This window comes from Vombatus ursinus, unplaced genomic scaffold (assembly GCF_900497805.2).
Source record: "Vombatus ursinus unplaced genomic scaffold, bare-nosed wombat genome assembly UNPS02000577.1, whole genome shotgun sequence".
In the NCBI taxonomy this organism is placed as follows: domain Eukaryota; kingdom Metazoa; phylum Chordata; class Mammalia; order Diprotodontia; family Vombatidae; genus Vombatus; species Vombatus ursinus.
The window spans coordinates 27,429,120-27,456,895 of record NW_020940355.1 but is presented as its reverse complement, the minus strand read 5'-3'; positions in this window follow the sequence as shown (position 1 = coordinate 27,456,895).

Genomic DNA, 27,776 nt, shown 5'->3' with positions numbered 1-27,776 from the left:
CACCTTGGTGTGGGCCCTTGTCATTTCACACCTGGACTATTACTATAGCCTGCTTGTTGGTCTGCCTGACACAAGTCTCTCTCCACTCCAGTCCAACCTCTTGGCTTTTCCTTGAGCAAAATATTCCATCTCTCACCTCCAGCCATTTTCTCTGTCCATCATGCCTGAAATATTCTTCCTCCTCCACTTCCTTGCTTTTCTGATCTCCTTCAAGTCCCAATTAAAATCCTACTGTCTACAGGAAATCTTTCGCAATTGCTCTTAATTCTAATGTCTTCTTTCTGTTGATTATTTCCTATTTATCCTGTCCATAGCTTGTTTATATAGATTTGCTTGTATGTTGTCTCCCCAACTCAATCTCCTCAAGGGCAGGGAATGCCATTTTCCTTCTTTATATCCCCAGCACTTAGCACAGTACCTGGCACATTAGTAGCTGCTTAATAAATGTTTATTTACTGACTGAGGAGAGTGCACTCCATCCTTGTCTCTACCTATCAAGGCTCAGCTCTGAAGCCTCATTTCTGAGTTGAAGGTACTCTCTCTCTCCCTAAATTTTCCTAGAGTCTTTTGTCTGAATTTCTCTTTTTCCCTGTCACTATGCATCTCACATACTGATCTGTGTACATAACATTTCCTCCCTAGTAAAATGTAATCTCCTTGGGGTAAGGGACTGTGTAATTTCTTTTTCAAAAATTTTCATATCCTGGGCAGCTAGGTGGCGCAGTGGATAAAGTTCCGGCCTGGGAGTTGAGAGGACCTGAGTTCAAATATGATCTCAGACCAAACACTTGACACTTACTAGCTGTGTGACCCTGGGCAAGTCACTTAACCTCGGTTGCCTCACCAAAATGCAAAAAATAAATAAATAAATTCATATCTTAGTGCTTAGTACAATGACTTGCACATTATTGCTAAATAAATACATGTAATCTAAATGTGAATAGTCCCATTTAATCTTTACACCAACCCTGAGAAATATTGAGTGGGATTATTGGTACCACCATTTTAGAGATTAGGAAACTGAGGCTCAGAGAACTCACATAACATGCCAAAGTCAACAAAGTTAGTGGCACAGTCAGGACTTGAACCAGTTTTCTCCTGCCATAGCCATGGCCAATATTATTTCAAATCATAACTGACATTTACATGGTGCTTTAAGGTTTGTAAGGTTTATATATATTATCTCATTTTGTGCTATAGCTATTATTATCCGTATTTTATGAAAGAGGAAACTGAGGCTGAGAAAGGCTAATTGGCTTGCCCAGGATCTCACAGCTAGAAAGTGTCTAAATGTCTGAGGCAAAACCCAGAACTTCTGACTCCAAGTCCAGTGTTCCATGTACCAAACCACCTTGCTACCTATTTTCTTAGCTCCCTCCACTTCTTTGGAAGTCAGGTGGCCTGTGCATTTTTTCCCCATGAGGCAGGGCCTCCTTCCAAACTGAAATAGTATGTGTTTAAGTGGGGGGTAGGGGAGAAAGGGAATGACAGCGTATTGTCTGTGAATAGCTACAACATTTTTATTCACCTTCCTGTTTCCAATATTTGAAGTATTTATAAAGTGTCTTATTTGGTTCTTTTTGGATGGATTGACTGTTGAAGATGAGGAAAAAATGAAAGAATTTGCCAGAATGGAGAGTCCATAACCTAATCCATAGAACTGAAGTGGCTTTAGTTTTTCCTACCTGTTAACACTACTGCCCTGCCTTCCTAGCAATAAACAGAACCAGAGTTAGCTCAGTTAGTACTGTGAAAAATCATATTTTTTTTGTTTTTCTTTTCTTTTTCTTTCTTCTTTTTTTTGGCAAAGAGGGCATCAACTATGTCAGTTCTTGTGGGGAGGGACCTTAAATTAGGATCTTTTTCTTTGGAGGAAATTGGGGTTAAGTGACTTGCTCAGGTCTTCCTGACTCTAGAACTGATGCTCTATCCACTAGCTACATCTAGCTACATCCTCTATCCATATCTAGCTGCCCCTTAAATTAGGATCTTCAGAGACTTAGAATCAGTAAGACCTGAATTCAAATCCAGCCCCAAACGCTTACTAGCTGTGTAACCCTGGAGAAGTCACTTAACTTCTGTCTGCCTCAGATTCCTCATCTATAATGGGAGTAATAATAGCACCTGTCTCTCAGGGATGTTGTGAGGATAAAAGGAAATAATGGTTGTAAAACCCTTTGTTATATATGTTTATATATATGGAGGGGGAGGGGGGAGAGAGAGAGAGAGAGAGAGAGAGAGAGACTATTATTATTAATAGAATTAGAATTTCTGTTCTTTCCTGGAATTCATTTTCTGTTTTTGTATGTGAAGTACAAAAACGTTGCCCAGAGAACAGAGGATGGAAAATGAAGGTTATCTCAGACTGAAAGAAGTGGCTAGTGGTTTTCTAGCCTATTGGGATTGGGAAATACATGGCTCTTAGAAGTCAGAATAGCCTCCAGAAAGAAACCTATTAATGACAATCAAGTTCTAAATACTGCAGTACTCTAGAAAGAGAAATGGTAGATGGAAGACTGACTGCCAAAAAAAATTAATGAAGTTTCTTTTGTTGTTTTTGTTTTTTAAAGGATGACATGGTTAGAAAGAAAATAGAAGGGCACTTGCTTCAAGCACTTTGCTGCCTGCCTGTATCTCAAGGCAAGATTTTCTGTGCCTGGAATATATGATTCAATCCATTTCCCAGAATGGCTTTTCAGGCTGGGTCATTGCTGGACCTTTGAGACATCCGCTTACATGCTAATTTCAGGCCAAGGAGCAAGCCCTACGTCTCAGACAGAGAACCCAGAGCCGAAATAGAAAGGAACAGCCCAACTCTACAGCTAATACCAGGACCTCTGAGGAGTTTCTCCAGCTAAAAAATCCCGGTCTGGCTCAAAAACATCTCCCACAGCTTTTGCTTACCCAAAGACAAATGTCTTCTTTTATTGAAATCCCCATGTGTTAAATCATAGAACACGGCCAGGTTCCTTTCTTTGTTGCTTAAATTTAATCTGCCTGACCTTTAAGGAGAAAAATACCTCCTGAGCTGGCTCCCGCCGCTGCCACCGCAGAAGAATAAGTGCAGGGAGTGCCCTGGATTAAGTCATGCAACGCTGAGGTGGTTGTTTTTCATTGCAAAATCGTTTTCTTTTTAAAATACCCTCCTCAGTCATCAGTGACACCAAAGCGGCTGGAGGTGGTCTGATCATTCCAGACAAGCAGAGAAAGGAAGTGGGCGCTTGCTCAAAGCCGGCGTGTGTCACTGAGGCAGGGGCCAGGACTGGGGGCAGATTCGGGGGATAAATTGGAGCATCGTCCCTGAAAATCTTTAATTTGGCATCTAGGACATATTGCCAGTGTAACGATCATTCCTCCATCACATGCCAACTCAGAGACAAGAAGCCCCCTAGGTATATTTGCAAGCCATTTGTTATGTTTAGGGACGTCTCTAGAAAAGCTCAGGTAAGGCGTGTGGGCTGCGTCTTGGGCTCTCTTCCAATGACCAGTTTAAAAGTTCCAGCAAAGCACTCAGTCCTGTGTCGTGATTGGACCATCTATCACAGTAGAGGGAAGGGAAGTGGGGACTAACACACTTCGAAACTTTTCACCAAAAAGTAGAAAGATGAGGGAAAACACATCATATATCTTGGGAACAGTAATGTCCTGTTATTGTTAAAAACTGCTGGGACCTCATTAGCGACTATGAAAACATAGTACTGAAAGGCCATAAATCTTTAGTGTTCAGAAAAGAAAGTGAGAGTGGGGAGGGATGAAGGAGGGGAACTGATGCGAAATGGGAGGGAAAGGAGGGAAGGGAGAGAAAAGGAGGAAAAGAGAACCAGAGAATTGCCATCGATTTGTCATCTTTAGTGCCTAGCTATGAGTTATTAGTTTCCACCTCTGCCTGCCAAACAGTTTCCAGAAACCATTATGCGAATTCAGTGGATTGCTAATGGATAAGATAATGGACATGCATAAAAGATTACCCCCCCAAAAAATTAAAAAAAAAAACCCTAGCATTTTTACTTCTAGGATCAAACCCAAAGTCCTCCATTTGCCATGTAAAGTCCTCCTTCAGAACATGACTCCACCCTACCTTTCACATTTTATTATACATTTCTCCTCTTCACTAACTCTTAGGTCACCAAACTGACCTTCTTGCTGTCCTTTACACACATTCCATCCTCAGAATCCATGCTTTTGTCCTCAGTGGCCCATGCCTGGAATGTACTCTCTCCTCACCTCTGACTCTTAGGCTCTCTCAGCTCAAGCACCACTTCTTCCATGAGGTTCTTTCTGATCACCTCCAGCTGCTAGTTACTCTCTGTGGGAAAACAAAACAAAACAAAACAACAAGTTTTGTGTGGTGATATAGATGTAGATGGATATATATGTATATTTTCCCCAATTACATGTTAACACAATTTTTTAATTTTTAATTTTAATTTTAATTTAATTTTATTTTAATTTTCTTTCCTCCCCTCCTCCATGGTAAGCAATAAGATATAGGTTATATACGTGCAATCATGTAAAACATTTCCATATTAGTCATTTTGTACAAGAAGACTCAAATAAAAGAAAAAGAATGAAAGTGAAAAAAGCATACTTCAGCCTGTATTCAAATACAGATATATTTTAAATAGAATTTTGTATGTATGCAGGGTGTCCCAAAAGTCTTAATGCAGTTTTAAACTATTGAATATTTTAAGCTGTTAAAGTTTCAAACTGCACTAAGACTTTTGGAACACCTTATAGATCTGTACATTGTCTCTCTCAACAGAATGTTTGTTCCTTGAGGGCAGGTACTAAATCATTTTTGTTTTTGTAATCCCTCTATCTGGCACAGCCCCTGGCATTACTAATTAATAATTGATTGATAAAGTCTGGTGCTTAACAAATGCTCAGTGACTGATTAACTGATATTCCATAATTTCACAAAGTAATTTAGCTTCTTTTACTCTGTAGAGCTTTTAATTCTTTCCATAGTACAGGCCTGTGACAAGCTGAAGCATCTTTCTTTTAAGTGGGAAGAAGTAATATGTCTATGAAATGAAAGATTTCCAAATAGGGACCTAGAGGAAGAAATCAGAAATATGTGGGAAGAAGTGAAGTATGTATCATCCCCGTTATTGTCTTCTACTACAGTTGTTGTCAAAATACTAGCGAGCTAACAGAAGATGAGCTTACATCTCATCGTTTTATTCAGTTATAAAAGTCAGTCATTTTATCCACCTACACAATAGGCCGCAGAACAGTAAACATACAAGAGAATAGCAGGATAGCAACCAATCATAGGATCATTCCTATCTAAAGTCCAATGAACAGGATGATGATAATAATATGTATATCAGACATTGCAGAAAGGCTATCCTTGAGGCTCCCAAACTTGATTAATGCATATTCCCCCAGGAAATGATAGAATCTGTGCAATATATCAGTACAGTTTGAAAATTTTAATACCTAATGAGATCATGGAAAGACAGTATCAAGTGGTTAGCATCACTATTCAAAAATGGCAACAAGTCAATGTTAGAGGGGTTATGGAAGGATAGGTACACTAATACATTGTTGGTGGAGAAGTGAAATGGTATGACCATTTTAGAAAGCAATTTGGAATTATGCAAATAAAGTGACTAAAATGTCCATACTCTTTGAATCAGTGACTGGGCTTCTACCCCAAAGAAGCCATTGATAAGAAAAAAGTCCCTATATTCTCCAAAATACTCATAGCAGCACTTTTTGTGATAGCTAAGAATTGGAAACAAAGGAGATGCCTATCAACTAAATAATTACTACACAGATTGTGTTACGTGAATGTAATGGAATATTACTGTGCTGTGAAAAAAAAGATGTGTGTGATGAATAAAGAGAAACCTGGAAAGACTTATATAAAATGATGCGAGTGAAGTAAGCAAAGCCAGGAAAACAATGTATACAGTAACTACCACAATGTAAGTGGAAAGAATAATGACACTTCAAAAAATCAAAAGTAAATGTAACAAAATTATAAAGATCAAATAAGAATGAATGAAGAGATATGAGAAGACACACCAAGCCCTTCATGGAGATTATACATTGTTACATGTTACACATGTTTTTGGACTTTTTCAACGTATCTATCAGTTGCGCTGACTTTTTTTCTTCTCCAAAAAATACTATTTGTCATACGGGATAGCTCTCTGTGAGGGGGAGGGAAATGCATGGGATACAATGGTGATGTAAGAAACAGAAAATGTCAATAAAAACTTATTAAAAATAAAAATTAAAGGATCATTATTCTTTCTAAACAAACAGACAACAAATCTCCATTACTATAAATACAAACCTGAAAATAGATTTGAAAATTCAACAAATAAACTCTACTGGAATAAGAGCATTACCATAGTCAGAACTGTTATGCAAAATCATCTGAATGTAACACTAATCCATAAAAATTTAAGAATGATGTTTTTAATAGATATCACTATTCTGAATGCACATAATCTCCAAACTATGTGAAATTAAAAGCTTGCAAAATATGAAAGCTTAACAGAAGAATTCAAAACCATGTGGGAATAGGATGAAGTACCAGTCACCACCATTGTCCCATCTGCTATTGGAATTTACCCAGTGAAGTTGTTGTTGGCTTTTTGTTTGTTTGTTTGTTTGTTTGTTTTTTGTTTGTTTTTTAGGTGATTGAGGTTAAGGGACTTGCCCAAGGTCACACAACTAGTAAGTATCAAGTGTTTGGTCTGAGGCCAGATTTGAACTCAGGTCCTCCTGACTTCAGGGCAGGTACTCTATCCACTGCATGACCTAGCTGCTCCCCCAGTGAAGTTTTTAGTGAGCCTACTGAAGAGCTTGTATGTCCTAAGACTTTTTATTCTATTATAAAAAGTAGCTTTTTTATCCCCCTGTACGATAGATTACCACACATTAAAAATAAAAGAATAATAGCAGGGTAATTACTTGTCTAGAGACAGCTAGGTGGCTCAGTGGATAGAGCATTGAGCCTGGAGTCAGGAAAACCTGAGTTCAAATTCAGCCTCTGACATTTTCTAGCTATGTGACACCTGGGCAAGTCACTTAATTTCTGTTTGCCTTAATCCACTGGAGAAAAAAATGGCAAACCACTCCAGTATCTTCACCAAGAAAACCCTATGGGCAGTATTGGCATGATATGGTCCACAGGGTCACAAAGAGTTGGATACAACTGAACAACAAAATGACTTGTCCTAGGATAGTTTCTGAACTCCATTGAACAAGATGAAAAGAACATGATTTTTAAGAAGAACAATACAATGGTTGAGGATCCAAAAAGGAAGAGCCAAGATGCTCCAAGGGAAAATCATTTTTTTCAGTAAGATTCTCTGATAAAAACTCTCATATTCAAAATACATAATCAACTGTTTCAAATTTAGAAAAACTAGACCAATTTTGTAATTGTTCAAGCATCTCTAAGGTCCTACCTCATACCCATCAGATTAGAATAGATGAAAAAGGGGCAGCTAGGTGGCTTAGTAGATAGAGCACAGGCCCTGGATTCAGGAGGACCTGAGTTCAAATCCTGCCTTAGACACATAACATTTACTAGCTGTGTGACCCTGGGCAAATCACTTAACCTCATTGCCTAACCAAAAAAAAAAAAAAAAAACCAAAACAAAATGAACAAAGAAAAGATGAAAAAAAGACAAATAAAAATTGTTACAGGAACTATTGGAAAATAGGCACCTTAATGCACTGCCATTGGCTCTATGAATTGGTCTAGCCATTCTAGAAAACATTTTTTTCTAGAATTATGCTTCTAATGTCACTAAATTGTTCATACTCTTCAAACAGGGTTGTGCTGGAGCTGGCTGATGTAGTTTTTGAGAGCCAATTGTTAAATTTTCAGTGTGGGGGCAGCTAGGTGGCACAGTGGGTAGAGCACCTGCTCTGAAGTCAGGAGGACCTGAGTTCAAATCCAGCCTCAGACCAAACACATGACTCTTACTAGCTATGTGACCCTGGGCAAAACCCCAATTGCCTAAAAAAAAAAAATTTCAGTGTGAACATTTATACCTCAGAAATCAGCAAATTCTAGAAATCTTCATTTATTGTTTTGTTGATTGTCTAAACTTAAGAAAGTAATAGCAAAAATGTTAATGATATGGATTTAACTTTAAAATGTGTTGTGTGTACTTTTTTTCAGAGAGCCAGTTATTAAACATCTACCAGCACACTCTTACTTTTAACCCAATGATATTCTTACTAGACCTATACCCCAAATAGATCAAAAGAGGAAGAAAAATGCCCACATATACAAAATTATGTACAACAGCATTTTTGGTAGTAGCAAAAAAAAAAAAGTGAAGAAGTGCCCATCATTTGGGAAGTAGCTAAAGAAATTATTGTATAGGATGTAAAACGATATTATTGTGCCACAAGAAATGATAAAATGGACATTTTCAGAGAAAACTGGCAAGATTTACATGAACTGATACAGAATAAAAACAAACAGATCCTGGAAAACTATTTACATAGGTCCTACATTGTAACAAAAACTACTTTGAAAGACCTGAGAACCCTATCAATGCAATGACAAAACATAACTCACAAGGAAAATTGAAGCTTGCTGTCCACCTCCTGATAGAGAGCTAATGTACTGAGAATACAGAATGAGACAAACTTTTTGGAAGAGGACCAATGCAGGAATTTTGTTTGTTTGATTAAGCATATTTGCTATGAAAGTTTTAATTTCTTTTGTTATAATTGCTGTTGTTGTTGTTCATTTGGGGGACAGCATAAAGGGGAGTGAGAGAAAATAAATTCTTGTTAATTGAAAAATAATTAAATTTAATTTTAAAATGTAAAAAGACCCTGGGTTATAAAGAACAACTAATTCTTGATTCAATAGGTAGTGAACAATCTGACTGAAGGCATCGTAGTGTCAATACTGCCTTTAATGACTACCAAAAAGCTTTTATTGTCATCTGGGCTTTGGGTTTATATTACAAAGAAATGAGATATTCAAAAGAATTCTAACAGTTCTAACAGTTAACCAAAGGAGTGTTACTTAGCCATAGCATGAAAAGGATATTCAGCAAGGATGCTGCATTGATTCATTTAGATGCTGCTTCCTCGCTTCTGGTATTTGTCATGCTGGTTTCATGTCAGAAACCTGAGGGAAAAGCAATTCTGGCCTCCTTGTAGGCTTGCCTTTGTACTAAGGCTACAAAGAAGTTCCATCAACAGCCCAAACCTTAGTGTCCTGAGCCAATTAAGTCTCAAGGACAATTTCAATACCTCTTAATGGAAAATTAGACTAGCCAACATGGCAGATACTGTTCTACTATAACTTTTGACTCAGTTCCAGACTCGTGGCATAATAATGTGTAATAGAGAGGTTTGAGAACTGACTGGCATCTTGAAGGTTATAGTTCAGAAAGACAAGCATTCACCTCTCAGGCCTGAGAGTAATTTGGAGCTAGGTCAGTCTTTGAGACAGAAGGCAGAATTGAGTCATACCCTAACATATACTAGACATCACACTAGGTGCTGGGATAAAAGCACAAAATAAAAACTGCCTTCAAGAAGCTTGCCTTCTTGGGGCAGCTAGGTGGCACAGTGGTAGAGCACTGGCCCTGAAGTCAGGAGGACCCGAGTTCAAATGCGGCCTCAGACACATAACGCTTACTAGCTGTGTGACCCTGGGCAAGTCACTTAACCCCAATTGCCTCACAAAAAAAAAAGAAGAAGCTTGCCTTCTATTAGGGTGAAGCAATATTTAAATAGATAAATAAATACAATTCAGGGAGGGAGAGAATACTAACAACCAGGATAACAATAAAGAAAGTCTTCCCATTGGAAGTCACAGGTGAGTTGAGACTTGAAGGAAACTGAAAAGTAAGTCTAAAAAGCAAAGATGAAGAAGGAGTGAAGTGTTGGCATTCAGGACAGACTGTTCAAAAATATAGATGCAGGTGGTGAAATGCCCTCCAAAAATAAGGACACTTGGATGAGGGAAGGATTAAAGGTGCATAGAGAATGGGGAGGAGCAGAGATAGTGTAGAGCTCTGAATTTTCTATATAGAGATGATAGTTAAACCCATGGGAGTCTCTTTAAAGGAGATGGCATAAAGAAAGAAGAGGATCCATGATAGACCTTTGAGAGACACCCACTGTTAGGGGCAGGACACAGATGATGACCCAATAAAGGAAAATGAGGAAGTTTAAGACAGGTAGGAAGAGAAAAAAAATTGTTAAATTTAACGTAATTATGCATGATGCACTGTTGTAGGCACTATGGGAGATATAAGACATGATCTTTGCCTTCAGGGGGGTTTTAATGTAGTACAAATTTGCAATCTAGTGGTATAATGCCACCAGTAACTTGGGAAGCAAGTGGGAACTCCTGGAATAGAAGAGGAGGGATAGATAATGGAGGGCTACAAAGACAAATTTAACCTCCTTTACAATTTTGCCTAGAGTTCTAAGACCATTTCATGTATAGTCACACTACTGTCATTCATACTCATACTCTAAGTTTCCTTGTCTTACTTCCTCCCTCCTCCCAAAGTCACTCTCTTCCTAAAACAGCACAGAAATTTTCTGTTAAGATATAAAAGCTCTACTCAGGTTTCTACATGCAGAAGGAGACATAGAACATGGTACACTCCTTTGGGGCATTCACTCATGCACTTCAAGCCATCACTCATTGGGACTGGAGATACCAGCCTTAACTTAAACCATTCAATTTTTCTCAAGGCTCCCAACACTACCTCTCATCATCTTAACTTACTCACTCCCTCCCTTTCAAAGACTCCCTCCTTTTATTTCATTCTTTCTACTCACTGTTTTTTCATACTCACTCCACCTACTCCCCTGTCACTTCCCACTCACTTTTTTCCAAGACTCATACTGACTCACTCTTCTCGAACCATTCATCACCCTTCTGCTTCTTGAACCATTCATCACCCTTCTACCTCACAGCCAGGAACTAGTTTCTTTCACCATGCCAGAGCACCAGCATCAAGGGTATATCCCCATATTTCATTAATAAGCACAAGAGACAACCAGAAGCTATGGACAACTGCACCTCCTTTGCCTAGATCTTCAACATCTGACATAGGATCAATCCTGGTTTTCTGTGAAGGCTTGAGCCCCATCTCTATGTAGTATAGCTTAAAGAGGAGTGATCCTTGAAATCCCCTGACATGATAACTGGAAAGGAATGATAACATGGTGTTTAAATAACTTTAGCCACTCCAGGTGATCACATCATCATCTCTTTTTGGTTGCTGATCCTTGATTTTCAAGGACCACTCCCTTACATTGACCTTAGTACTGTAGTCTACTTTAGTGTGGCCCACTGAATCAATATGGCCCTGGTCATTGATTGATTGATCCCTGAGTAGGTAAGTTAGCTTCTCTTTGTTCATTAATAATAGAACAAAACAAAGGAAGGAAGGTAGGAAACCAGAAGGAATGTCCAAGGAATGGTGAGTAGTTTAGTTTGGCTACAGTCTAGGGTACATAAAGAAGAGTAATAAGAGACAGGTTTGGAAAAAGTAGATTGGGACCAAGTCATGGAAGGAACTGGGATTTTATTCTCTAGGAAATGTAGCATCATTCATAGTTTTTGAGTAGATAAGCTACGTAATTAAAACTATGTTTTAGGACAGGTTATCCGGTATCAGTGTTAAGGATGGATCAAAACAAGATAAGGTTAAAGACAAGGAGACCATTTTAGTCCAAAAATGATATCACACAAAGGTGGTCCCATGGACATGAGACCCTGGGGCAACAACCCAGTCCTTCATGTCCCTGTCTGAGGTGTTAGAGGACAAGGACAGGACCAAGTAGCCATGAAAGAAAAACCTGGAGCAATGAAGTCTTGTCTAAGAAGGACAAATTAATGAACAAATATTTATCAAGCACCAACTTTGCCAAGTGATGCTCTAGGTATGTGAGCTACAGATACAAAAGTAAGATCATTATATGCCCTTTCTAGAAGCAATGGTAATACTGATTTTATTATTGTAGGCCCTGATATCCTAGTGAATAATCATATCAAATGAAGTATGGTCTCAGGGTATAGAGGTCAGTAGCCTGCTAGAAGCAGAGGTTTGAGGTTAGTATTCATTCAGTCAGTGCTTATGCCCTCTGATTGCCTGTCTTCATCCCTTTGTTTTATTCTATTATCAAGGAACAAAATAAAGCTAACTGAACCTCACAGGGATCAATCAATGAGTGCACTGACAGATGGTCTTCAATCTGGGAAGCTCCTCCCCAGTTTGAGTCACAAAGCTGAGTGGATTAACTCTCCCCTAGGGAGGGGATATTGGATCTCTAGTGGTCCAGATTAAGAGGGTTACCCTTCCTGGTGGGGAAAAGTGATCAGTGGCGGGGCAAATTGTCATCCATTCTAGCTGAGCCCTGATATACTAATGGGTGGCTGAAGGGTCTAAAGGTCTAGGGTTTGCTAGAAATACAGGACTAAAGTGAAGAAGAAAGAGATAGGTCAAACAGAAAAGATTAGTTATCAGAAGAGCAAATACATTAAATAAAGGGGGAGAAGAGGAAGCCTTAGGCAAGGGGAATAGGCAAATGAGAAGGCTGGCAATAAAGCACCAGAAGATACTGAGGACAAAAAGGAAACACAGTCCTAGGCCAAACTGGAGTTAAAGGAAACCGGTTGTTCAACAAGGTTTGATTGTGGGCAAAAAAAAGTTTATTTGGAATTTATTACACTCAAGGTAAGCATGCCTTTATCTTTTCAGCTCCTCTGTTCCTCTAAATAGTTCTAGCTATGGACAGCCATTGGGCATGCCTAGTGTTTCTATTTGGGGAACAATTTTGTCAATGTGACAGCAGACAAGGAGGCCTTTGCAATAATGGGAACAAGAGGAAAGAAGAGCCTAAACCTTTGGTGGTGATCATGGAAACTGAAAAGATGGCATAGAATCAAGAAAGATTACTGAGGTAAAATGGGAAGAAATTGAAATGGAATCAGGAAGTAGCATTTTGTGACTTTCTCCAGCCCCTCTTATCAGCTCTGGAACAGAAAAAGAGAAAGCAAATGGCAGAGTTTACCTAGCATCAGGAACAGGCAAGACACACAAGATGGATAGTCAAGAGAGTAACAGATTCTACAACACTCAAAAACTATTTGAACAAACATTCATTTAAAACCTATTATGTGCAAGGTGTTATGGTAGGCACCGAGGATATAAAGATAAATATCTATCCTGCCCTCAAGGCTCTTACATTCTGGTATAGGGAAGTAGGGGGTTGTGGAGGAATGGCATGTATTTAGTATGGTTGACATAGCTGAGGGTCTAGACAGGAGAGAAGAAAGAAAACCCAGGAGGTGGTTATTGGACTAGAGGGAACAAGCATTTATTAAGTACATACTATATGCCAGGCATCTTGCTAAACAATTTACAATTATCTCATCGTATACTCACAACAACCTTGCAAGGTAGACATTATTATTACCTCATTTTACAGTTAAGGAACTAAGGCAGATAGAGATTAAATGACTTGCCCAGGGTCACACAGTAAATATCTGAGACCAGATTTGAACTCAGGTCTTCTTGACTCCAGGCCTAGTACTCTATCCACTGTGCCACCAGCTGCCTCTCATCTCCATTGGCAGTCAGTGTGGAATAAAATGATGTCAGGGTCAGGAGATCTGGTTTTAAATTCTACCTCAGATAAATAAAAGCAGCATAATCATGGGCAAGTCACTTAACCTGTTGGATTCTTAGTTTCCTCATCTATAAAATAGGGAGAATACTTATAGCACCTACCTCAACAGGATTGTTGTCAGATAACTATTTTGCAAACCTTTAAGTACTAGAGCAATGTGCATTGTTGTTATCATCATTGTAGAGGTTTGTAAGAGAAGTGGTACTACCAGACCTGGAGAGCAAGGTTTACCTGAAGGAAGGTAAATAAAAAGGTCTTATCACATATAAGAAATGATGAGCAAGATGCTCTCAGAAAAACCTGGAAAGACATACATGTACTGAAACAAAGTGAAATGAGAAGAACCAGAACATTGTGCACAGTAATAACAATACTATACAATGAGCAACTGAATGATTTAGCTATTCTGTGCAATACAATGATCCAAGATAATACCAAAGGACTTAGGATGAAAAATGCTACCTGTCTCCAGAGAAAGAACTGATGTACAGACTGAAGCACACATCTTTCTGTTTCTTTCTTTCTTTCTTTCTTTCTTTCTTTCTTTCTTTCTTCTTTCCTTTCTTCCTTCTTTCCTTTCTCTCTTCCTTCCTTCTTTCTTTCTTTCCTTTCTTTCTTTTGTGTCTTCTTGCACAAAATGACTAATATGGAAAGATTTTACATGATTACACAGGTATAACCTATATCAGATTGCTTACTATTTCAAGGAGGGAGAGAGAGTACGTGGAACTCAAATTTTTTAAACGTTAAAAATTGTAAAAAATATATATATATTATTAAAGAAAAAAATAGTGTAGTAAGTTGATGAAGAAACAGAATTTGTTTTTGATATAATAGGGATCCAAAAGGCACAGTAGAAAGAGCTATTAGGGGAGTTGCCATGGGGGAGGGAGAGGAACCGAGGGAAAATAGGGTTGAACTGGATGGAGACAGAAATATGGGAGGAACTATCAGAAGGATAGTCCATCTAGAGATAGTAGGAATGAAGGAGGCAGAGTTGAGGTGGTGTGCAGTAGAGACATGCTTGAAATGAGGGGGAGGAATAGGAGTGCTGAGCTGGCTGAGCTTTGTAATTGGAGGAGTGTGTAGAACTAAATGCAACAATTTCAAATTCATTCAGTCAGTTAATAAGTGACATTTAGACTCTAGTCATATTTATGACCAATTTCACATCCCATTTCCTAGGCACACAGATATCCTATGGGCAGTTCCCATTGACTTCAAAGGAATGTTGGCCCTGAGGGAGAAGCTTAATAAGGACTTAAAAAAACAAAGTCAGGGACAGCATGACCATGTATGCCAAGGCCTTATCTTACAGCCTGTCCAGATTCAAGGTCTTTGGGTCTGCAATCTTTAAGGAAATTCATCTACAAGCTTATGAGTCTGGATGAGAGACATCAGAATTTGGAAATTCTTCCCACTATTCATCAGTGATCTGCAGAAATGATTGATGTATGAATAATTGAATAATAATACATGACCTTTAATTGTCTCTACCACAAAATGTATGTGTGTGTGTAAAAAGACACACATGAAACAGAAATGAGGTTTTATAATGGTAGACTAAGCAACGAATTCATACCTCTTGAGCAATTTCATCCACTGTGAAAAAAAAATTATGATTTGAATTTTATATTGATCCTATTCAATGCCTTAATAATGGGATCATAAAATTTAAAAGTAGATTGAACCTTTCAGATCATCTTGTCCAAACCCCTCATTCTCTTTAACTGATGATAGATTTATAGAAATATACAAGTAAATAGACTCAGAGACTGGTGAGTTGAAAATAAAAGATGTTGTTAAAAAAAAAAGTTGGCTTCTCTTAAAATGGATGAGTGTGAGCATTAAAAATGGATTTTAAAATATGGGTATGGTTTTGTCAGTGGAATGACATCAAAGAACATGCATTACCAGCATCTACTTTGCCTCTATGACCTAAGGTCCACTGAGTCTTTCAAGCAGACTTGCAGCTGAAGCCTCCTATATGTATTATCTCTTCCTATTAAAACTCGGGCTCCTTGAGAAAAGTGTCTCTTGCTTTTCTATCTGCATCCTCAGCCCTCAGCACAATGCTTGCACACAGTAGGCACTGAATAAATGTTTTACTTTTCATTCATTCATATAACTGAATTCAGTGGCATTTAATAGAAGAGGGCATGAGGAGCTTCAATGGATTTGAAGTGCAGTTTTGCTTAAGTAGAGAAAATATATAGCAAACATCTCTTTCGTGGACAGAAGAGGAAAGTGTCAGTACCTTTCTGGACAGAGGAATAGGCCCTGTGAAAAAATTCACCTTTTTTTGTTGAAGTAGCAGCTTATGTTCAGGCTGGAGCAAAAAGCAATCATGATGGGGAGTTCTCTCATATCATCTCAACAAATGTTTTGCTGTTGATGTGGAGATTGTTGCCAAACTTGTTTGACCTGCTGAGCAAACTTTATAGAAAAGGAGTAAGAGAAGAGTGTTGGTCAAAGAAACTCAAGTTCTCTTTTCGCTACTACATTCTATAAGTTTGCAAGGAAAGTAAAACCATATTATATTTCCATTTCCTGTCATGTTTCTGTTCATTTCCCTAAAAACCTTCTACTGACCAATGCCAGTCTTATATTAAGACTAGAACCAGATAGAGTAAGCTGTGTGCACTCAGCCCAACTTGAGGCTGTGACATTTAGTACAAAGTCTCAGATGTAGAGGTGGGAGAGGCCTGGATTCGAACACCATCTCTGGTACTAACTAGATGTGGAAAATCTAATAGCTATATTGGTGAAAGGAAGAGAGTCACAGAAAAAAAAGAGATAGAAGTGGGGTAAGTAGGATAAAAAGCAATGACAAAGAGACTGCTTAGCTCTTATATGTGAGTGAAAGACAAAAACACTATGATAATTGATAAAAGAAGTAGTAAAGGAATAGAAAAGAGAGAAGTTTCACAAAGAGACAAAGTAGTTGTTATGACCAGCCTAATTTTCTTTTTTGACAGGGATTCCAGACTGGTGGCTCAGAGAAATGCTATAAAATTTATATAGATTTTATTAACTCATTTGACACAATCTTTCATGCTGTTCTTGTAGGAAAAAGATGAAAGCATTGAGCTAGATAATGATTAAGTAGATTCAAAACTCGGTTAAGTAGCTGGCTGAGTCAACCCATAAACAAGCATTTTCATTGTAAAAGTGATTTATTACCATTTTATTAAGGTACAACTGAAATAAAAAGAATATGACACATATTTGTAACAAGAATAACAACAATAATAATAAGATGAATGTGTTGGATGGACTTGTTTTTTGGTGCAAAGTCTCTCAAAACATGGTATCTTTGAAGACACTGCTTCTCGATTCTTTTTCGACTATTTCTCTTTAAAATTTTTTCCATTAATCTGTCCCAGCCACTATTCCAACCCCTTTCTCCATTGAGCAAAAATAAAATAAAACAAATAAAATGCTCAATGTATAAATACATAGCTCAGCAAAATAAATTCCCACATTGACCATGTCCAAAAATGTATTTCTTTCCGTTAAGCTAATTGTCGTCTGGCAGGAGGCCAGTCAGCATGTTTCATCTTCATTCTTTTGAATTTGTGGTATGTCATTGCATTGATCAGAGTTCTAAAGTCTTTCAAAGTTGTTTTTCTCTATCATGATGTTATCTTTGTATAAACTGTTCTCCTAGTTCTACTCACTTCACTCCGCATCAATTCATAGAGATCTTCCCGGTTTCCTTTGAAAATATCCCTTTTATCATTTCTTATGACACAATATTCCATTACATTCATATACAATTTAGCTATATCCTAATAGAACAACACTCCCTAGATTTCAATTTTTGGGTATAATGAAAAGAGCTGCTCAAATATTTTTGTGCAGATACGTAGATAGATTAGATAGGTAGATAAATGTCTTTTTCCTTTTTCTTTGATTTCTTTGGTATATAGGTGGCCTAGTAGTGGTATAACTGAGTCAAAAAGTACATAAAATTTGGGCAAAAATCTAAATTGCTTTCCACAATGGCTGGACCTATTCTCAACTCTACCAGAAGTGTACTAGGTACTTACAACAAACATTTGCTAAGCACCTATTATATTCTGGGGGGAGGGAGGAAGTATTTATTGAGAACTACTATGTGCCAGGCACTGTGCTAAGTTCTTTATAAATATTATCTCACTTGATCCTCAGAACAGTCCTGGGCCAGGGCAGGTCAAGTAGGTACTATTATTATCCACATTTTACAATTGAGGAAATTGAGGCAGATAAAGGTCAAGTGCCTAGGGTCATATAGCTACTAAGTGTCTGAGGCCATATTTGAACCCAGATCTTCCTGACTTTAAGCCCAATGCTCTATCCACTGTACCACCAAGCTGCCTTCAAGCACTGTCCTTTCAAGTTGGAAGGAATTTTACAGTAAATATACCCAGAAACTTGTGCTGAATGTGTGCTGTTTAACTTTTTTTTTTATCAATGACTTAGGCAAAAGGTATTTTTGGCATGCTCATGAAATCTGAAGATGACACAAAGCTATGGGGGATCAATTGCTAGCTCTGATTTATGGAAGCAGAATTCAAAAAGATGTTTGTAAGCTAGAACATTGAGCTGAAATTTAAAGGCAGTTAGGTAGCACCATAGGCATCTAAGTGGGGCAGTGGATAAAACACTGGGTCTGTAGTCAGGAAGACCCAAGTTCAAAACCAGCCTCCAATGTTTAGTAGTTTTGTGCCCTTAAGCAAGTCACTTTAGCTTGTGTTTGCCTCAGTTTCTTCATGTAAAGTGGGGATAATAATATCACCCACCTCCCAGGGCTATTGTAAGGATCAAATGAGATCATATTTGTAAAGCATTTAGCATAGTGGTTGGCACATTGTAAGCCCTGTATAAATGCTAACTATTATTATTATAAATAAATGTAAAATCTTGCAATAGGATCCAAAAACAAATTTCCCAAGTACGAGGTGGGAAAAGGCTTGACTAGACAGCCACTCATCCTTAGAAAAGTTAGAGGTTTGTGGTTTGTAAGCTCAATATGAGTCAATGTTATGTATGATATGGCAGCAAAGGAAACTAGTGAAACTTTTAGACTGCATTGAAAAACATAGTCCCCAGGACTAGGAGACTATTTGTGAAATATTGTGTCCAGTTGTTTGTTTTTTTTTTTTCAGGTAGGACATTGATAAGCTGGAGAACATCAAAGAATGAAGCCAGAATGGTAAAGGGATTATCATGCCAAAATAATGATCATTTGAAAGAACCAGAGATATTTAGCCTAAAAAGAGAGGTCTCAGGAGAAACATGATGGTTGTCTTTCAAGATTCAAAGACTATCATGTGGAAAAAAGATTTGACTTGTTCCACTTGACCCCAGAGCATAGAACTAGGAACAAATCAATGAAAATTGAAAAAAATCAAATTTTGGCTTTATATCAGGAAAAACTTCCTGACAATCAGATTTGTCCAAAAGTTGTAGGGCCTATCTTTGGATGTTATGTATTTTCATTCATGGAAGGTCTTCAAAGATAAACTGGATTAGCACATCTTATAATGGAGACTCCCTTCTAGCTGTCAACTAGAATACATAGACTCTGAGGTCTCTTCCAACATTGTTATCCTGTGATACTTTGGATAATTTTCTATGTAGTCAGCTAACCCCACTAAGCCTTGGCTTCCCAATATGTGAAATAGGAATAATAATAATTCAATGCCTGTAGTAGGTATCCAAAAAGGTTGTTTTAAGGATCAAATGAGATAATCTATGAAAAGTGCTTTGCAAAAACTTAATTTTTAAAAAAATCCAAACATTTTATTTTGTTGGTGTGGAAAATTTCCAGTGTGAAAGCTCCTTCTACCAATGCAAATAAGCAATTCTTACACATGTTATAAAAGAGAGTTGTCTGGAAGACTGAGGGTCATGGCAGTGGGGATGTTACACAATCAATATGTGTCTGAAGCTGGACTTGAACACAGGTATTCTTGGCTCCAAAGTCACATTCTATCCATTATACAATCCTTCTCCTTGCAAAGCTTAAAGTGTTATGGGTCTTCTGGGAGCAGAGCCAAGATGACAGAGTAGAGAAGCACTCAGCTGAGCTCTCTCTACATTCCCCTTCAAACAACTTTAAAATAACAGATCAAATCGAATTCTGGAGTAGCAGAGCCAACAAAAATTCAGAGTGAGACATCCTTCCAGCCCAAGAAAACAGGAGGTCAGAAAGAGATTGGTGACATGAGCAAGGAGGCTGACCCAGAGCTGGAATGGACAAAACACTAGTGGTGGGATTAGATGGTGGTGACAGAAGCAACAGCAACTTCAGGAGCTCTCAAGTCAGAAACATCAAAGGGACCTGGCAACTGGTCAGAAAAAGATTACAGGGAACCCCTGTGCTAGCATTGGTTGTAGGACCAGATGCTATTTGGCAACTTTGTTGCCTAAACCCACTTTGGAGTCATAGTTCAAGGTTAGAAAGGAGCACTTTCAATCAAGAGGGAGTGGAAACCCTGAGGGGTAAAAACACTTCTGGTCCCAAAGGATCAGGGACCCTGAGGAACAGTATTGTTTCCAATCCAAAGGGAGGAGGGTCCCTGAGGAGCAGTATCGATTGCAATCTCAAGGGATCTGGGACCCTTCCTGAGTAAGGACCAGAGTGCAAACCAATAGAGCAGTGACCACACCTATCCACAGATCACACCACCTTGGAAACACAGAAAACTCCCAAATCCCCAGAACTAGCACTGAAAAAAGCAGTACAAAAAATGTCTGAAGCTTGGGACAAAGTCCCTCCACTCCCATATGGGGTATGGAGCCCAACATTAACATAAAGTTTCAAATCAAGAAACAGAGTAGAAAAATGAGCAAAAAAAAGACAGAAAGAAAGAACCTGATCACAAAAACTACTACAATGACAGGGAAGATCAAGACACAAACTCAGAAGAAAATGAAATCAAAACAGCTACAAGCAAAGCCTCTGAGAAAAAGAAGTGAATTAGACACAAGGCCAATAAGAATTCCTAGAAGAAGGGGGCAGTTAGGTGGCACAGTGGCTAGAGCACCAGCCCTGGATTCAGGAGGCCCTGAGTTCAAATCTGGCCTCAGACACATAACACCTACTAGCTGTGTGACCTTGGGCAAGTCACCTAACCCCATTGCCTAGCCCAAAAAAAAAAATCCTAGAAAAGCTAAAAAAAACTACTTTCAGAATCAAATAAGATCAGTAGAGGAAAATTAGGTAAAGAAATGAAAACATAAGAAGAAAATTATGAAAAGATAACCAACAGCTTGCTAAAAGAGACCCCCAGAATTCTGAAGAAAATAACAAAAAAGGCCTAATGGAAAAAGAGATACAAAAATTCACTGATGAAAAGAACTACTTAAAAAGCAGAATTGGCCAAATAGAAAAAGAGGTAAAAAAAATTCACTGAAGAAAATAATTCATTAAAAAGTAGAATTGGGCAAGTGGAAGCTAATGACTCCATGAGACTTCAAGAAATAATAAAACAAAATTTTTTTTAAGTGGGAAAAAATTGAATAAAATGTGAACTATCTCATTGGAAAACAACTAACCTGGAAAATAGATTGAGGAGAAATAATTTAAGAAAGTCTGATCAAAGAAAGAGCCCTGATATCATATTTCAAGAAATTATCAAGCAAAACTATCCTGATATCCTAGAACTAGTGGATAAAATAGAAATTGAAAGAATCTACAAATCACCTGAAAGCGATCCCAAAATGAAAATTCCCAGGAATATTAAAGCCAAGTTCCAGAGCTCCCAGGTCAAAGAGAAAATACTTCAAGCATCAAAAAGAAAACTATTCAAAGACCATGGAGCCATAGTTGGGAATCACACAAAATTTGGCAGGAGGGAGGGCTTGGAATATGATATTTCAGAAGGGAAAAGAGCTGGGACTACAAGAAGAATAACCTACCTAGCAAAACTGAGTATAATCCATCAAGAGATAAAATAGATATTTAATTAAATAGAGGGATTTCAAGCATCCCTGATGAAAAGACCAGAACTGAATAGAAAATTTGACTTTCAAATATAAGGCTCAAGAGAAGTACAAAAAGGTAAACATAAAAGACAAATCATGAGGGACTCAGCAAGTTTAAAATGTTTGCCTTTCTATTTGAGAAGATGATACTTGTAACTTCCAAGATCTTTATCATTATTAGTGCAGTTAGGATTCTACATAGAAAGAGGATATGGAGATGAGTCAATTTATGTTAGGATGATGTAAAAAAAGATGGATTGGCAAGAAAAATGACTGTCCTGGGGAAAGGGGAAAGGGGAAAGGGGAAAGGGGAAAGGGGAAAGGGGAAAGGGGAAAGGGAGAGGAAGAATGGGGAAAATCACCTCACAAAAAGAGGTGTGCAAGGAAGAGCCTTTATAGTGGAAGGGGAAATGGTAGGAAAAGAAAGCAATGCTTAAAACTCATTCACGTCCAAATTGGTTCAAAAAGATATGTACATACCTATATGTGTGTGCGTGTGTGTGTACACACATACACACATACACACACACACACACTCAACTGATAATAGAAATGTCTCTTACCCAACAGGGAAGTAGGACGAGAAGAATATAAGAAAAAGGGGAAGTGATGAAAGGGAGAGCAGATAAAAGAAGGCAATGGTCAGAAGTAGAACAGACTTTACAGGAGAGGTAGGATAAAAAGAGAGAAAAGGATAAAAAGAGAAAAAAGGATAAATAGAAGAAAATAGAATGGAGAGAAATGTATAGTTAGTAATCATAACTGTGAATGTGAATGTTTTAAACTTGTCCACAAAATGGAAGCAGATATCAGAATGGATTAGAAACCAGAATCCAAAAATATGTTGTTTACAAAAAGCACACTTGAAACAGAGAGCCACACACAATGTTAAAATAAGATGCTGAAGCAAAATCTACTATGCTTCAGCTGAAGCAAAAAAAGGCAGAGGTAGCAATCATGATCTCAGACAAAGCAAAAGCAAAAAATAGATCTAATTAAAAGAAATATACAGGGAAACTACATCTTACCAAAAGGAACCATAGACAGTGAAGTAATATCAATACTGAATATATATGCACCAAATGGCATAGCATCCAAATTTTGAAGGAAAAGTTAAAGAATTACAGAGCAAAATAGACAGTAAAACTATACTAGTAGGGGACCCCAACTTTCTCCTCTTAGAGCTTGATAAATCCAACCAAAAAATAAATAATGAAAAAGTCAAGGATATGAATAGAATCTTTGAAAAGTTTGATATGGTAGACTTCTAGAGAAAAAATGATTGGGAATAGAAAGGAATATATCTTTCTCTCAGTTGTACTTGGAAACTTCACAAAAATTAACCATGTATTAGGGCATAAAAACCTCAATCAAATGCAGAAAAATATAAATGTTAAATGCACCCTTTTCAGATCATATTGTAATAAAATTACATTAATTAAAGGCCCATGGAAACATAGATTAAACATTAATTGAAAACTAAATGATCTAATCCTAAAGAATGAGTGGGTCAAAGAACAAATCATAGAAACAATCAATAATTTCATTAAAGAGAATGACAACAATGAGACAACATATCAATTTTGACTGCTTTGGTTTGGTTTGTACAAAACCTTTTTAATTTCATGTAATCCAAATAATTTTTTGTACTTCTTGTAATTTCCTCTTTCTCTTGTTTGGACATAAACTGCTCTCTTATCCATACATCAGACAGGTACACTTTCCAGTACTCCTCCAATTTACTTATGATATCACCCTTTAGGTCTAAATCACTTATCCATTTTGACCTTATCATGATATACGATGTGAGATGTTGGTCTATGCTTAATTTCTGCCAAACTATTTTCCATTTTTTCCATCAATTTTTGTCAAATGGTGAGTTATTACCCCTAAAGCTTGGATCTTCAAGTTTATCAAACACTAGATTACTATGGTCATTTATTATTGTGTGTTGTCTATATAATCTATTCCACTTATCCACCACTCTATTTCTTACCCAGCATCAGATACTATTGCTTTATACATTTTGAAATCTGGAATTGCTAGGCCACTTTCCTTCACACACTTTTTTTTCATTGATTCTTTTGATTTTCTTGACCTTTTGTTCTTCTGTTTTTTCTTAGGGATCTCATTGATAGCTTGTTCAATTTCTTTTTCTGACATAAGGTTTTTAAAGTATCTTATTTTCTCTTCTGTTAATCTGGTCAATTTATGTTTCTGTAAATATTCATCCATTTCACTAAGATTGTCAGTTTTATTGGCATATAATTGGGCAAAATAACTCCTAATAATTGCTTTCATTTCCTCTTCATTAATGGTGCATTCAACTTTTTCATTTTTGATATTGTTAATTTGGTTTTTCTTTGTTTTTTTTAAATCAAATTAACCAATAGTTGATCTATTATAGTTTCCCCCCCCATGAAATCAGCTTCTAGTTGTATTTATTAGTTCAATGGTTTTTCAAATTCCCTCTATGACACAAACATCATCTTGATACATAAACCAGGAAAAGTAAAAATAGAAAAAGAGAACTATGGATTAATTTCTCTAATGAGTATTGATACAAAATTTTTAATGAAAATATTAGCAAGGAGACTACAGCAACATGTCACAAAGATTATATATTATGACCAAGTCTGATTAACTTTAGGGCTATTTCAATATACAAACACAATGGTGAATTTACTAAAAGTAAGAATAAAATAGCAATAATGACCTTTCTAATAGCAAGAAATCATATGATTTTATCAAAAGATGTAGAAAAAAAGCTTTTGACAAGATACAACTCCTTCCTATTAAAAAAAATAGAAAGCTTGGGAGTAATAGATCTTTCCTTAATATAATAAGCAGTATCTAGCAAAAACCAAGAGTCAGTATTATCTGTAATGTCAATAAACTAGAAGTCTTTCCAATAAGATCAGGTATAAAGTAACTAGTTCTATTTCCATAGATGATTAAGGGAAAAGTAAAAGGATACATATGTTCTAAAATGTTTATGCAAACTCTCTTTGTGAAGGCAAACTGGAAATAGCAGAGATGCCCATCAATTAGGGAATGGCTGAACAAGTTGAGGTATATAATTATGATGGATTACTTCTGTGCTGTAAGAAATGATGAGCTCAATCATCTTAGAGAAACATGGAAGGACTTGCAGGAAATAATGAAGAGTAAAATGACAGAACCAATAGAACATTTCATATAGTAACAGCAATATTGTTTTAAGAATGACTGAGCAAATAAGTCCTTTTCATTATTATAAATACCCAAATTAACTGCAAAGGATATATGAAGAAAGACACTATCTGCATCCAGAGAAAGAACTGCTAAATGGAAGTATGTATAGAATAATTTTACATATCTATACCTCTGTGTGTCTAATGGTAGCCAATCCTGAGGTGAGAGGGAATAAAAAAAGGAGAGGGAAGGAAATTTTACACAATTAACTGTTGTGGATTTAAAAAAGAATAGAAAGTTGTACATCGTGAATTTATAGTTTCATGTGCAATCATCATTTTTATTATACTATGCTATGGAAATGCTTGTTTTATTCCATAAATTAAAAAAAATAAATTTAAATTTCAAAAAAAGAAACAATGAGGTTGATCCATGGAATAAATTAGGTACATATTATACAGAAAAAAGAGCACAGTAGCCTGGTCTTTCAGAAACTCAATGATCCCAGTTATTAGGGCAAGAATTCACTATTCAACAAAAACTTTTGGGAAAACTAAAAGGCAATTTGGCAGAAATTAGACATAGACCAACATCACAAACTACTTATAAAGATTAAGTTCCAAATGGGTACATGACTTAGACTTTTCATTTGTTTGTTTAGTTGTTTCAGTCACGTCCAACTTTTTATGGCCCCATTTGGGGTTTCCTTGGCAAAAATATTGGAATGGTTTACTTTTTTACTTTTCCAGCTCATTTTACAGATGAGGAACTGAAACAAACAAGGTTAAGTGATTTGCACAGGGTCACACATTTAGTAGATGTTTGAGGCTAGATTTGAACTCACAAAGATGAGTATTCTTGACTCTGGGCCCAGCACTCTATCTACTCTGCCACCAAACTTCCCTGATTTAGACTTAAAGAGTGACATGATAAGCAAAGTAGAGGGGCAAGGGAAAAAAAATTGCTTGTTAGATTTATGGATAGGAAAAGAGTTCATAACCAAACAAGAAACAAGAAAGGTTTACGGGAGGTAAAATGGGCAATTTTGATTACATAAGGTTTTGCACAAATGAAATAAATGCAAATTAAATTAGAAGAGAATCAGAAAATTGGCAGAGGAGGGGGGATCCTTATAGTATGTTTCTCTTATAAAGGTTTAGTTTCTATATATATGGAATTAATTCAAATTTATAAGAATAAGAACCATTCTCCAATTTATTAATAAGGATATGAATAGGAAGTTTTCAGAGGAAGAAATTCAAGCTATTAATAACCATATTTTTTAAATGCTCTAATTCAGTGAAATGAACATTAAAACAAAAAAAAATCACACTCATCAGACTGGCAAAATTGCAAAAGAGGAAATTGATAAAAGCTAAAGGGTCTATCAGAAAACATCTCTTGTACTCACTCCCTTTTCTCCTCTGATATTGCCACCACCCTAGGTGCAGCTTCTTATCACTTCATACCTAGACTATTGCAATAGCCTTGTGACTATGAACTCCTTGAGAGCTGAGATTTTCTTTTGCCTTTCTCTTTATCCCAAGCACTTAGTACACATAAAACCCGAGACTTACTGTTTGTTGACTGAGAGACTGCAAGTAGAAGTTTTACAACACATTTCACTTAATAATGCTCGTTTTTTTTTGCTGAAAGTTTTCCAAATAGGGATTGCCTTTGCACTTACCTCCTTGAGTCTACCAGTGATCAAAATTTGATCTAACAGTCCCTTCATTGCATTTTAATTTGACCATCCCCATACAACATAGTAACAGACCTCTGGAATCCTATTGAGTCAGTGTGGTAACTCATTTCTAGAAGCTTGGAACTGAGTCCTACCTCTGATAGTTATTGGTGTGGGACCCTGGGCAAGTCACTTAACCCACTGGGTCTCAGTTTTCTTATCTGTGAAATGAGAGAGTTTGATTCAATGATCTCTAAGGTGTCTTCTAGCTCTGTGTCTATGCTCCTAAAATCTCCCAGTTCACAACTATAGAGCAGCCACTAACTGTATGCAGTATTTATTCCATTGCACAACTGTGGTTTCAGAAGAAAAAGCAAGCCTAATATATGTAGTAGATTGAAGAATTGTAAAAAGTTATATTGGTTTCTTTTCGTGTCTGATTTGTTTAAGATCCTAAGATACTAATAGAGTCCCAGACACCCTGGTGTCCTGATCACAGTACCATAAGAAATTGTTCAGCCTGAGTATGCTTGAGACCCTTCGCAGCCTGAGCCCTGAAAATTGAGTTTTAATTATTGAATAGTAAGACTTATTTGGACAGAGACAATGCAGCATAGTGGATAGAGAACCAGCCTCAGAGAATTGGCTTTATATGCAAGTGTACAGGATGTACTGGGTATGTCCAGCAACACCTTAAACATCTCAAAAAACGTTTTCATTTTTTGTATTTAATTTTTAAAGTAAAGTTTAGTTGTTTTTTTCTTAATTAAAATTAGTTAACATTTCTTTAGTTTTATGAATGAAAATAATATCCTTCATTATTGAGTATTCAGTAAATGTTTGCTTTAAAAATAACACAATTTCCTAACAAAATGTGCTTATATAGTGATTGCTATGACAGATGTGAATTTGGGCAAGTCACTTAACTCAGCACCCCAAGAAATTCTCTACAACCTAAATTGAAAAATAGGTGCTGATATGCATTGTTAGAGGAAATATCCTCATGGGGAGCTCAGTACCTGTAGGCATGAATACATGAATGCATGCATGTATGCATGAATGAATGAATGAATAAATGAATAAATGAACAAAGTTAAGTATTCTTACTATGTGTAAAGCTCTGGGCTGGGTTCTTGGGATCCAAAAAGAAAAGCAAAACAGCCCCTGCTTTCAAGGGGCTCACATTCTAAAGGGAGAAAAATCATACAGGCAGTTTCAGTTTCAAGTCCAGATGGAAAGGCCCCATGGTCCTTAGGACAGACAATCAACCCAGATGGTATTTTCTTTAATA